This window comes from Halyomorpha halys, unplaced genomic scaffold, assembly GCF_000696795.3.
Source record: "Halyomorpha halys isolate HHAL.00 unplaced genomic scaffold, Hhal_1.1 Scaffold752.1, whole genome shotgun sequence".
NCBI lineage: Eukaryota > Metazoa > Arthropoda > Insecta > Hemiptera > Pentatomidae > Halyomorpha > Halyomorpha halys.
Window position 1 is genome coordinate 308,849 of NW_027108250.1, and position 11,008 is coordinate 319,856.

The 11,008-nt window shown below is 30.9% G+C and overlaps 1 long non-coding RNA gene across 1 annotated transcript in view; it reads right to left on the minus strand.

Annotated features, from left to right (window-relative positions):
- Positions 1-443: 443 nt before the first annotated feature.
- LOC106685894 (uncharacterized) overlaps positions 444-11,008 on the minus strand; it is a 197,077-nt gene continuing 186,512 nt past the window's right edge. The window contains exon 2 of the long non-coding RNA XR_010843203.1: positions 444-770. This is a non-coding gene — a long non-coding RNA (uncharacterized lncRNA). The remainder of the gene's footprint in view (positions 771-11,008) is intronic.

The window sequence follows — 11,008 nt, forward strand, 5'->3', positions numbered from 1 at the left end:
CGTGACCTTATATTGTAAACTGTTTTAGAGTTCTACTACTGGGTAGTTTCTCTACATCCTGTATCATATCATTATGTCATTATGATCAAATTTACTGGTTGTATTTTTTTATACAGTTGTAAATATCAACAAATAAATAAAATAAAAACAAAACTATTTATAATATTGTTATTATTTAATTTAATAAATATGATGTGAATGACCTCAGATCTTTTTTATCAATGTTTGAATTTATATAATTGAATGTATAAATACTACGAAATAAAGGAAAAAAATAAAAATTACTGTCCCACCTATAAATTAATTAATACCTTCCTACGATTAATTTAAAGAGTGTTATATGATATTTACTAATTAATTCGATCCAATTTTTTTCAGAATGCCGAGACATAGACTGTGTATGTCGGAATTAAAAATAGGAAATACAGAAATAAGATAATATCTTCAACAATTAAATTATTGTATTTTAGGTTATGCTATTAACAAAACGGTTAATAAGGGAAAATCTATGTACTTGGAAAGGTTGCGTAAAGGGTCTAACGGATTCAGAAATAGTAGATTTTCACTGGGTCGACAATAGACAGTCATCGTTCCGAGCCATTGGTTGATTTGATCCGTCCTCCTTACTTAGATCTCTTTCTTAAACGGTCTTGTGGCTTAGTTCCATCAACCGAACACATTTCTTCCAACTCATTGGGGATGCTTTCAGCAAGAGTAAGTACAATTATAGAGTATTCCTTTTTCAAAACAGATGTTACTGGTAGATAACCCTAGAATGCATGACAAATAATGATTTATTTGGAAATAAATACAAAAATAAATAAATAAAAAACAGTATTTCTTTTCAGAAAGAGAATAAACATATTGTTGAAACTATTAGATTTTACTTATTTCTATCCAGAATTCCATATACAAGCCTTCATTCGATAATCTGCTAATAAAATAGACTTTCCTTATTAAACAAGCATTAAAGTTTCAGTTTCAGAGAGAAATTTCGATATGCGAACTTTAGTTTAAGCCCCAAATAACTTTTAAAAGGTGAGTTTTAAATTAAAATCTACTAAATAGATCATAGATTTCATATCCAACCTAAAAGACCACCACATCATTTGTAACTCGATCAAACATACAGCTAGTATAAAGAGATGACCAGACTCTTCAATATACAGTTGAGCGTGATATTCAATATATCACGTCTAACGAAACCGTTGATACCTCAATAAGGTTACATTAACAGATCTATATGATGAAATAACATACTTCCTATTTTTTTAAAAAGTTAGCTATTAACGTAATTAAACCTTTTTTTAATGCCTTTTATGGAAAAAAGCATTGGGAATAAACAATACAAGAACATTAGACGGTGCAGTATATTTAAACAAATTCACATAATACAGTTTTTATTAAATCTATTTATATTGCTATTTATGGATGTATTTTTTTTTGTTAGTATTGTTGTTATCATTTACATTTTTGTTCCTTTCTTCCTTTTTCTGCATATATATCTTAACACATATTTTCCTTAATCGTGGCAGCTCGTATTATTATTATTCAATAAAAACTATAAAATCTTGGTAGTAGGGAAGCAAAATTCCAAAACTTATTCCTCATCCGAATATTAAACACCATATAAAATTCAAGAATCATAAAATATACAAGCAAAGTTGAAAGATGAAATGTATGCTGAAAGGAGAGTGGTTCCGAGAGCTGGATGATAAGGTTTTGTCGTTTTATCAACGCAGTATAAAGAAACTTTTTGGCTTGAAAATGGAAACTTTTAATTCCTTTTATTTCAACTAAATGTTTCCTCTAAGTCTCTACAGCCTCAGGCGGTTTTTTTTTTTTATTGTTAAGAACATTCAAGCAACTGTTTAATCTCATTGCAATAAAGACGAATTGACAAAAAAAAATCTTAAATCGTTTTTCTGAAGAATTTAGGTAGAAAAGAGATTCTATTAACTTACCTATCACTCATAGTGTACAACGAATTTATTAACATATTCGATTAGAAGCTGGGTACTCACCTGAAAGAAAGAAAAACACATTAAAAATTATAAAACTTGATAAAAAAAAACATTAAATAAAAATTCAGTTAACTGGTACTTGTACCCAAGACAAATCGCTTCTATTGATTACTGGAATGAATAGAGTTAGTTAAGGCCTCTATAAAACATGCAGCAACCAGGGCAAGCTGAGGCTTTCCACTGCATAACCAATAACATATCTCTTAACCATATGTTTAAGTAAATCCTATAAATACACAACGGTAACCATGTTAGGAAGCAGTAGTGATTCCAAACAATAATGTGAAAATTAAATTTTAAATGGAATCTTAAACTATAAAAAATTAATTTATTGAAATAATATAGAGAAAAAAATTAATAAAGAACATATTTTTCATGGTTAATTGATGCGTATATTTTCATTTTTTTTTAAAATAAAACAGAAAAAAAACAAATTCGTAAAAATTATGTACAATATTATATCAAGAAATTATGTAAAAAAATATCAACAAATCCCCGTCTCCCTTCAAGAAATTATACAGCCCCCCTCTTCAAAAAAATGTATTTGGTTCTTTTAGATTAAAGTAGAACGTATATTTTTTCCTTGTCTAGTTTGAAAGTTCCTCCAAATCGGAACATTTCAAAAAATGAAGGTTCCTCCCGAATATTTTTAAACACATTAAAATATACCCAACAAATTTTTGATACTGAAACTTGCATATGTACTCCCGTTCCCTCTCCCCTCTCTGCATCCTCCATCGTATCATACAATACAAACAATTTATTTAAAATAAAACATAAACTCTAAAATAATTTGGAAAAGTAAGATATAACGTGAAAAAAAAAGTAAAACATAATAATAATTCAACATGAAGGTTGAAAATATGGGTAAGTTAAGGGAATGATTTGAATTGAAAAAGAAAGGTATTTATTTTACAATTGAGCTAAAAGCATACCAAATAGAAGCAAAGTAATGGAAAATTAACTTTATTATTATTAACTCGTAATTAACTTTATTTACAGCTATTAACAATTATTTATTTATGACTACTATTTCATGAACATGAATCAGTGGTGAAGATAGGAATTTATTTGTTAATTCCTCTGACTTAAATTTTGTTAAAAATGACATTTATCATTATTAATTTTATAATTCATAATTGTTAAGCTCCTGTTCTATTATATGTATACATAGTGCTCTTGATATGCTTGCATAACAGATACACAATTTAAAATTCTATTCGGAGTGATGACTAAGAAGAAATCCAAATATAAGGGGAAAAATTATCCATACAACTTACAAACAATTACTTGATATCTTTTCTGGACTTTACGAACCACCTAATTCCTTTCGCATCTAACACTAAAAACCATTATCATACCTTATATTACCACCAAGGTGTCAAACAAAATATGGGGCAGTTTAAAATAGTTTCCCAGAATTAATGTGTCTTACAGTGTTTTATACAAAATTGTAAATATCAATGTAAATTTGTTTTTAATTATATTCTACTCGTAAATAATGTAATTATTACACCTGAAGAAACGGGGATAGTTCCTGAGAGCAAGGTCTTATCCCGCCTCCGAGATGTGTGATAATTAAAAGTCAATATTTTAATAGTTGTAAGCGATAAAAGGTCCAAACGTTATAGCTATTATAGATATGTATGACTAATAGCAACAGTTGCCTGCAGTAGGAATCAGTCCATACACGATTTATTTTTAAAGTGATAGCCGAAACAAGCAACTGGAAGAAAGGAATAAAGATGTCATGGATGAAGACGAAGAATCAGAATTTGATTTAGAACGCAGCAACGACCATCCTACGCCCTGTTCAGACAGTCCCTTTGAGGGGAGAACAAGCAAAAACAGACTTGGTAAAAACCTGAGCTCCAGATTATCCTATTAAAACAGGGGACCGAATCCGCAATCCCTCGGGAAGCATAGCTCTCTCCCTATCTGCAATACTAAATCCTTCAGGTTACTTTCTGTTCTGCCTAGATAGTCTTGCACACTTAGTAAAAGTTTACCTCGCTTCTTGGAATAATTGATGCTTGAAACGGCTTGATTGTTTATTTCGTTGGGCAGGGAATTTATAGTACATTTCTTTTTTATTTTATATTTTTTTTTAATACTGATTAGATCTAAATAAAGATTAATGCGGCCCTTGCACACAAAATAAGATTGAAGCTTTTTCACAGATGGGCAAAAGTTGAATTTGTGCAATGATATTAAATCGTGTAAAGATGATTTCTGCATTGAAGTTTCTGCGAAGTATTTTGAATGGCTTCAAACATTCAATATTTTATTTTCAGTCCGTTTGTGTGAACATGCTGAGTGACAATCAACTTTGCTGCGTTTTGATTGTCATAAGCAGCATCGTTCAAAAAAAGAATGAGAAAAATTTGCACGGTTCTTTAATCAGCTGATTTTCAATTAAATTAGTACGTGGTACTATTTATCCCCCTTTTCCCCCTCTCCCCTCGGTTAGTTTAGCTCAAAGCCCTCTGAATTCTTTAGGAATGCAATAAAGAGGAATGTAATAAAGAGATAGTAATAATAACAATCCAAATAATTTATTTAAGCATTTATGTTTCAGATTGGTGTGAACATATTATGATTCTAAAAGACTTTATTTTTACTCTGAACTATGATTTTTTTTTTAAATTTCTTTAGATTACCTATTTGGACATCCTAAACCAGCCTTTGATAATTTGTATTTTTTTTTTTTTATATTGCACATGTAAATTTAATTTTAAATTCCTATATCAATTATTTACAATGGTGTTGGTTATATTAAGACATTTATAAACTAAAATTCTTTGTCCTAGTGTGTAGTAGTTCATATTTATTGTTTTTTATCGAAATCGTTTTACGATACTTACATGCATAACTTGAATGGAATAAGTATGTATGTAATGGAATGTATGCAATTGCACTAAGCCGTAAAGTTCTTATAATGTTTACTTATGTTTATTATTAAAATTATGCATAAAATAGTTTTATTATTATGTGACACGTGCTTGAGTCAGATAACGGTGCAGGTTGAAGGGCGCTCCTAATCCACTGATTGTGTTTATACTCTTTATAACCATGACTCAGCAAACCAATAAATATTACGCTTCTCATGATAGCGTTCATTCAAAACTGATTACGATTCTCTCCTTACAGTTTACCGTCTAGATAAGAGTATCCTAATTATGTCAAATTAACAATGAGTTGTTTTTAATGTATTCATGCGTTTTAGAGCTTTCTGAGTCCAAAAAGGTAATTATTGACCATCTGTGTGTATGTGCCACTGGGCTTGTGTGCATGCCACTACTTCCAAAAGTCGACAATTTATTATTTTTTATATTCTTATTGTACAGTTATATATTAATGTAAGAGATGGGTTCCATGTAATATTTTTAGAAACAATTTTTAGTTTTACTGTGATGCAACCAAGTGCTCGTTTGAGGGCATACTGATATGGCTACACCTTTTCCTGCATCTGTTCAGTAGGTTTATCCCTCTCGGTCAGTATCGTATATAGTCCGGTTGCATTCTGTAGTTCACCAGCCTGGTCCAGTCCTAAACCGGGTCAGCTTCCTCTTCTTCCGGTGGCTCTCCGATGTAGGAATATAAAGCCATTACAACGAGAAATGCGTGCGGCCCACTAATTCCTTCCACCCGTAAATTAACTCACTAAAGAAGGCATATTTCTCTTCTTCCATCAAAATCAGTCCGACTCAGCAAGGGAGAAAATCTTGGTCTATCAGGACAACCTGGCTCGGTGTTCTTTCATAGCGGAGCAGTCCATTACTACGTGTTCTGATTCAGGGGACTTCGGGGATCGATGTTTTTAAAGTTCTGCAGCTTTCCCTGAACCCCTCCGTGTCCTGTTAGGATCTGGGAGACCCAATAGTTACTTTACCAACCAACCAACGAACTTTCCAGAAGGAATGTATCGCAATAAGGTCGAATTTTCAATGTGCACTTTTCAACGGATCAATACCTTTTAGAGGCACTTAGTACACAAAAACTATAACATTTTTGGGTATTGGTCTGTCTGTTTGACACCAAAAACATCTCTAGAACGGTCTGTTAGCTCACTTGTTCAAGCATAAATAGTAATTTTAAAAAATCTTGTTGATCACTCATTTTATTATAAATTTTGTAAGTATAACAAAAACATGTTTGAACCGACAGCAAAACAAAATATTCATTTTGCTAAATATATTTTTAAAAATTGTTATTTAAAAAGAAACTTACAAGAATGAAAAAAAGGAAACTGCTCTTCGATAACGACGTTTACAACATTTACTACATTTATTCCCTGGAATAAATCTAGACAAACAATTGATATACAATCCTATAATAAGACTGAAAAGATAACAAGCTACTTATCCAGGTCGACTGTTACAACACGTACTAGACAAATGGTCTAAACTTCCAATCCATTACAAAAGATTGATCTACATGACTATTACAAGGCCTTTCTGAATATACGGAGTTGAGTTTGGGGATTCACTAAACCATCGATTTCCTCCTGAATCCAATCCTTACAGTCCAAAATCCTCAATGCTATTTACTTTGTCACAAATCAAGTCATCCATAAGGACCTCAATGGTCCTTATGGATGCTGATTTAGCCAGAACCAGATACCAATCCTTCCATGATAAACTTCCCAACCACCGAAACTCACTTGCTTCTAACCTGGCTTCTCCTTCAAGACCCAATAATCCTCCTAGGCGTCTGAAAAGAAAATGGCCTCGAGATATTCTTCTCTAGAAATGTTTTTGGAATTTTATCAGTGGGAAGATTCTCCACATGTTTGTATCATGTCACTATGTCACCTACAGCAAATTTATTTGTTGTATATACGTTTATACAGTTGTAAATAACAATAAATAAATTATTAAAAAAATAATAACTTAAACGAACTCATGTTGTTTTCTGTTAAGCTTTATTATATAGCATTTATGCCAATAAATGAGTTATACAGTTCTTACAAGTTTTAGAACAAATTCTTCATTTAATATAACAGCGACAAAAGTAATTCACATACAAGCAACAAAATATGAAAGGGAAATTTGTGAAGGATCGAACTCATGTGATTACTTAGTAAAATTCCTCGTAACTCTCCCTTCATTAAATCTGGGAACATCAACAATATTAAATCTTAAGGGGTGCCTCTGAATCACGCCTCGGGCTGAAAGCGAAAACATTCACAGGATACCGAGTTCCCTGAATTCCGTTCATATTCCCTTGCATAGCTCAGCCAAGTTCTTAACTGCCAAGCTCTGCTACTTAATGTCTCAAAGGCAACATCTTCAGTAATAAATCGTCCTAGGTATTTGCGAAGCCTGTGGAAGCAATCCTCTACCCGCATATGCTTAGAACCATCCTTACAGCAAGCAATGTCCATTATACGTTATGCCGTGTTTATATCCAGGTAAATCAATTGGCTATGTACAGCTGTAAACGTCGAATACTATTAAAGTAGTGCTTATATGGTTGATGCTCATACGATAGGGTATTTTCAGAAAATTGCAAAAATCATCCGGGCAGGAAAAATAAAAGGTTAGTACATTTTGAATTACTATTATCGTGGTTTGACGTACTTAATGTTCTTTGCTTGAAAAAAAAAATTACATATTATGAAGATTAATAATTGTTATTCATATCTTAAGGAATCCAATGTTGATTTTCTGAAATTAATTTTAACATTGTCGTAACTGTTTAAAGATTAATTTTCATAGCATGTTCTGGCTGAGATAATGGATAAAAAAAAATTAAGTTACATGCCATTTATAGAATTTTCATTTAGCTTGGGGTTGGTAGTTGTTTTCGCAAACAGCTTGATGAGTTTCTGATTTTTATATTTTGAGATGAGTTTTTGGTAAAAATTGAGACTTAAAAAGTGCCCCTGGTTTGAGAATAACTCTTTTTAATGTTTAAAAAAAAGTGAAGTAATTGTATTAATAAAACATTTTTTATCGGTACCTCCGAGTTAATAATACGATATCCATATTATACCAATTAAGGTAGTATATATATTTATTTATCTGTTTTTGCTGTAACAAGAGAAGTAGATATTTATTTCTTAAACCAGTTCTAAAAGATAAGATTATATTTATTCAGCGAGGAGCATTGGTTCTGACTGTCCAACAGTAAAGGAAATATGATATAGTGTATTTCTATACCCCTGTTGCTCTATAACTTCGTGGTACGGAACTATATATCTTTGCTTTACAACAAGTAATGGATAATTATTTTCTAAACCTATGGTATGGAGTATTGTATGATAAAAAAAATACTAGTTACACTTCTGTTCGGAAAGAAACATCTGTAAATTAGGGAATATGACAAAATATTTTTAACTCGTAGATATATGCATAAACATATATTTAACCAGAACAGTAAAAAAATATTTCTTGGAATAAAAAATGTTAAAAAAAAATACACAAACATTTCAAAATAAACTTGAATGAATTCTATAACAAATAAATTTAAAGGGTAAACTTGAATACATTTTAAATTTAATGTATTTTGGTTCAAATCAAGTGAATTGAAAAGTTTCACAGCGTTAATAATTTATTTCAACCACTTTTTAAAAAAGTGTTTAAATTCATGCATATTGGTGTAAGTCAATTTTTTTTGTTCGGTGCCTGAACTCGAATGTTTTATTCACAGTGGTTATTCATTTGCGGTAATTCAATCGATCTAGGGCAATTCAAATATATAGCTAGGAGGTACCCATCTAGATTTCTAAGTCGAGAAATAGAGTTATCCTGGCTATTATTAATAATTAATTAGTATTTAACGAGGCAAAAGGACGTTTTACCAAATTGGAAAAAATATATGATATTTTTGGATTAATTAATTTTTCATTAAAAGCATGGAAAGCATAATTACAATGGACTAAATACACACATAACAAATATAGTAATAATATGTATTTTTTTTTTAGATTTAAAGCAATCCTAAAATTAAAATAATGCAAAACTAAACTGCAATACTCTCATATCTTACAAATAGTGTCAAGAATTAAAAAAATGTTTAAATGACAATAAATTTGAATAAAATTATATTCCTAAAATCACGCAAAACAATTATATTTGTTGGCAAAGAGTATTTATTCTTTTTGTTGACAGTTTAAATAAAATAGTTAGTGTAGATATGTGTGCAATATTTTTTATTAAGTCTTTAAGTGTGCAATATTTTTTATTAAGACAGCTTTTATTAAGTCTCGTTTAAACTGCGATAGTTTTCAGTAGTGATAGTTAGACAGTGTCATGCCCATATGGTAACAATAAACCTATCAATAACCTTGTTGACAGTGAGCTATATAATGGCAATTACCAATATTGTTGATAAGGTTAATAAAATAATTGAACAGAATCAATTTCAAAGTCAGGAGTGAAAAAAAAACAAAATATCGTCGGATTAATAGTAAAAGTGATTATAAGCTATTTTTAACTTTACTTGATCACTTTTACGACTATCCCAATGATAGTTTGAGTACAATGTTTTCCCAACCAATCACCATAGCAGCTGATAAGGTGTTAAAGTTCACTGTCAAGTTGTATACATGGTTTTTTGAACGTCTCAGTCGTCTAATGCATTCGAACTTAGGCGAGGGAACTGCAATGACAGGCAACGCTACCATGACGGGCACTAGCATACATTTAACCCTGATACGATGATTGCGATAGTTTCTCCGATGTTCAACTGTCACCGAGAGATTAGGGCTTTAGGCTGTTTTTTTGAACCTAATATTCTTACACACACTGCAATACATGCCGAACCTTTTGCAATCAGTACCTTATTATATAGTGTATAATGAGGTTATCTATTTTTTTTGGTAATGATTTTTCAGATATATTATGAAACTTCCTTCATTAAAAGAGATGAAATATTTAATTTTTATTATGGCAATTCGTAATACCTTTATTTTTGACGCTTCGATCGTTGTATCCTAGGCACATATTTTTATAATATTTTTTTCTTTAAATTCATTGTTCAAAATGTTTACAGCATGTTCTCGTTTCTAAAATTAGAATATGTTAATGTAAAAATGATTTTTTTTTTTTTTATCCTATAAGTTCTTTGATGGGCAGAAGGCCTGTGTAAACCCATTCTTCTGGGAAATTGCCCCTCCACCAAGACCTGGGAGGTGGCAAGGCACTGTCCCCTTGGTCGAAGAGCTCGCCGAGGAAATGGGTTTAGTCACTGGCTAAACCCAATCATTCGTCACTAGTAGAGAGGTCCCTTCCCACTCGTCACAACGCAGACGGCGAGTAAGCGCCACAGTGCTCCGCTGCACTTAGTCCGCTACAACCTATCTTATAATGAATGCCCTTCAGGCAAAGAAAGGGCATTTTTTTACTTTGTATTGTGTATACATTGTGTATTCATATGATGTTTAAAATAATAAAATTGATAGAAGGGTAAAACAAAAAATACTATAACACATTTTTATATTATTATTAGGAACATATTCATAATATCCATACATTTAGACAAGTCATTTATTTATAGTGAATTAATTTCAGCTAGTGTGTATTTGATAACATTTTAGGTAGGCTGTAGTAGAACCATTTTGTTGTTAAATATTTCATGAATATATACTATCAATTATTTCAATTGATATGAGGGACATTTTTCGAACAGTAAATCTAAATAATTCAAAAACACTATCCCAAATTTATAGTCTCAAAACATTTATTTCATTCACACGTCCAACGTTTCGGCCAATTCGGCCATCTTCAGGGACAATCTTAAATTACTATGAGACATATCATTTAACCATTTAAAAAAACTCCATACAGGCTATTCTGCCCAGGTCAAAACATTTATATCTAATATGTCAAAAATACATTAAAAATCACAGTCAAATTATTTCTCTTTTATCACTATTTATACACTTTTATTACTAATATGTCAAAAATACATTAAAAATCACAGTCAAATTATTTCTCTTTTATCACTATTTATACACTTTTATTACAACCTCACTTTTA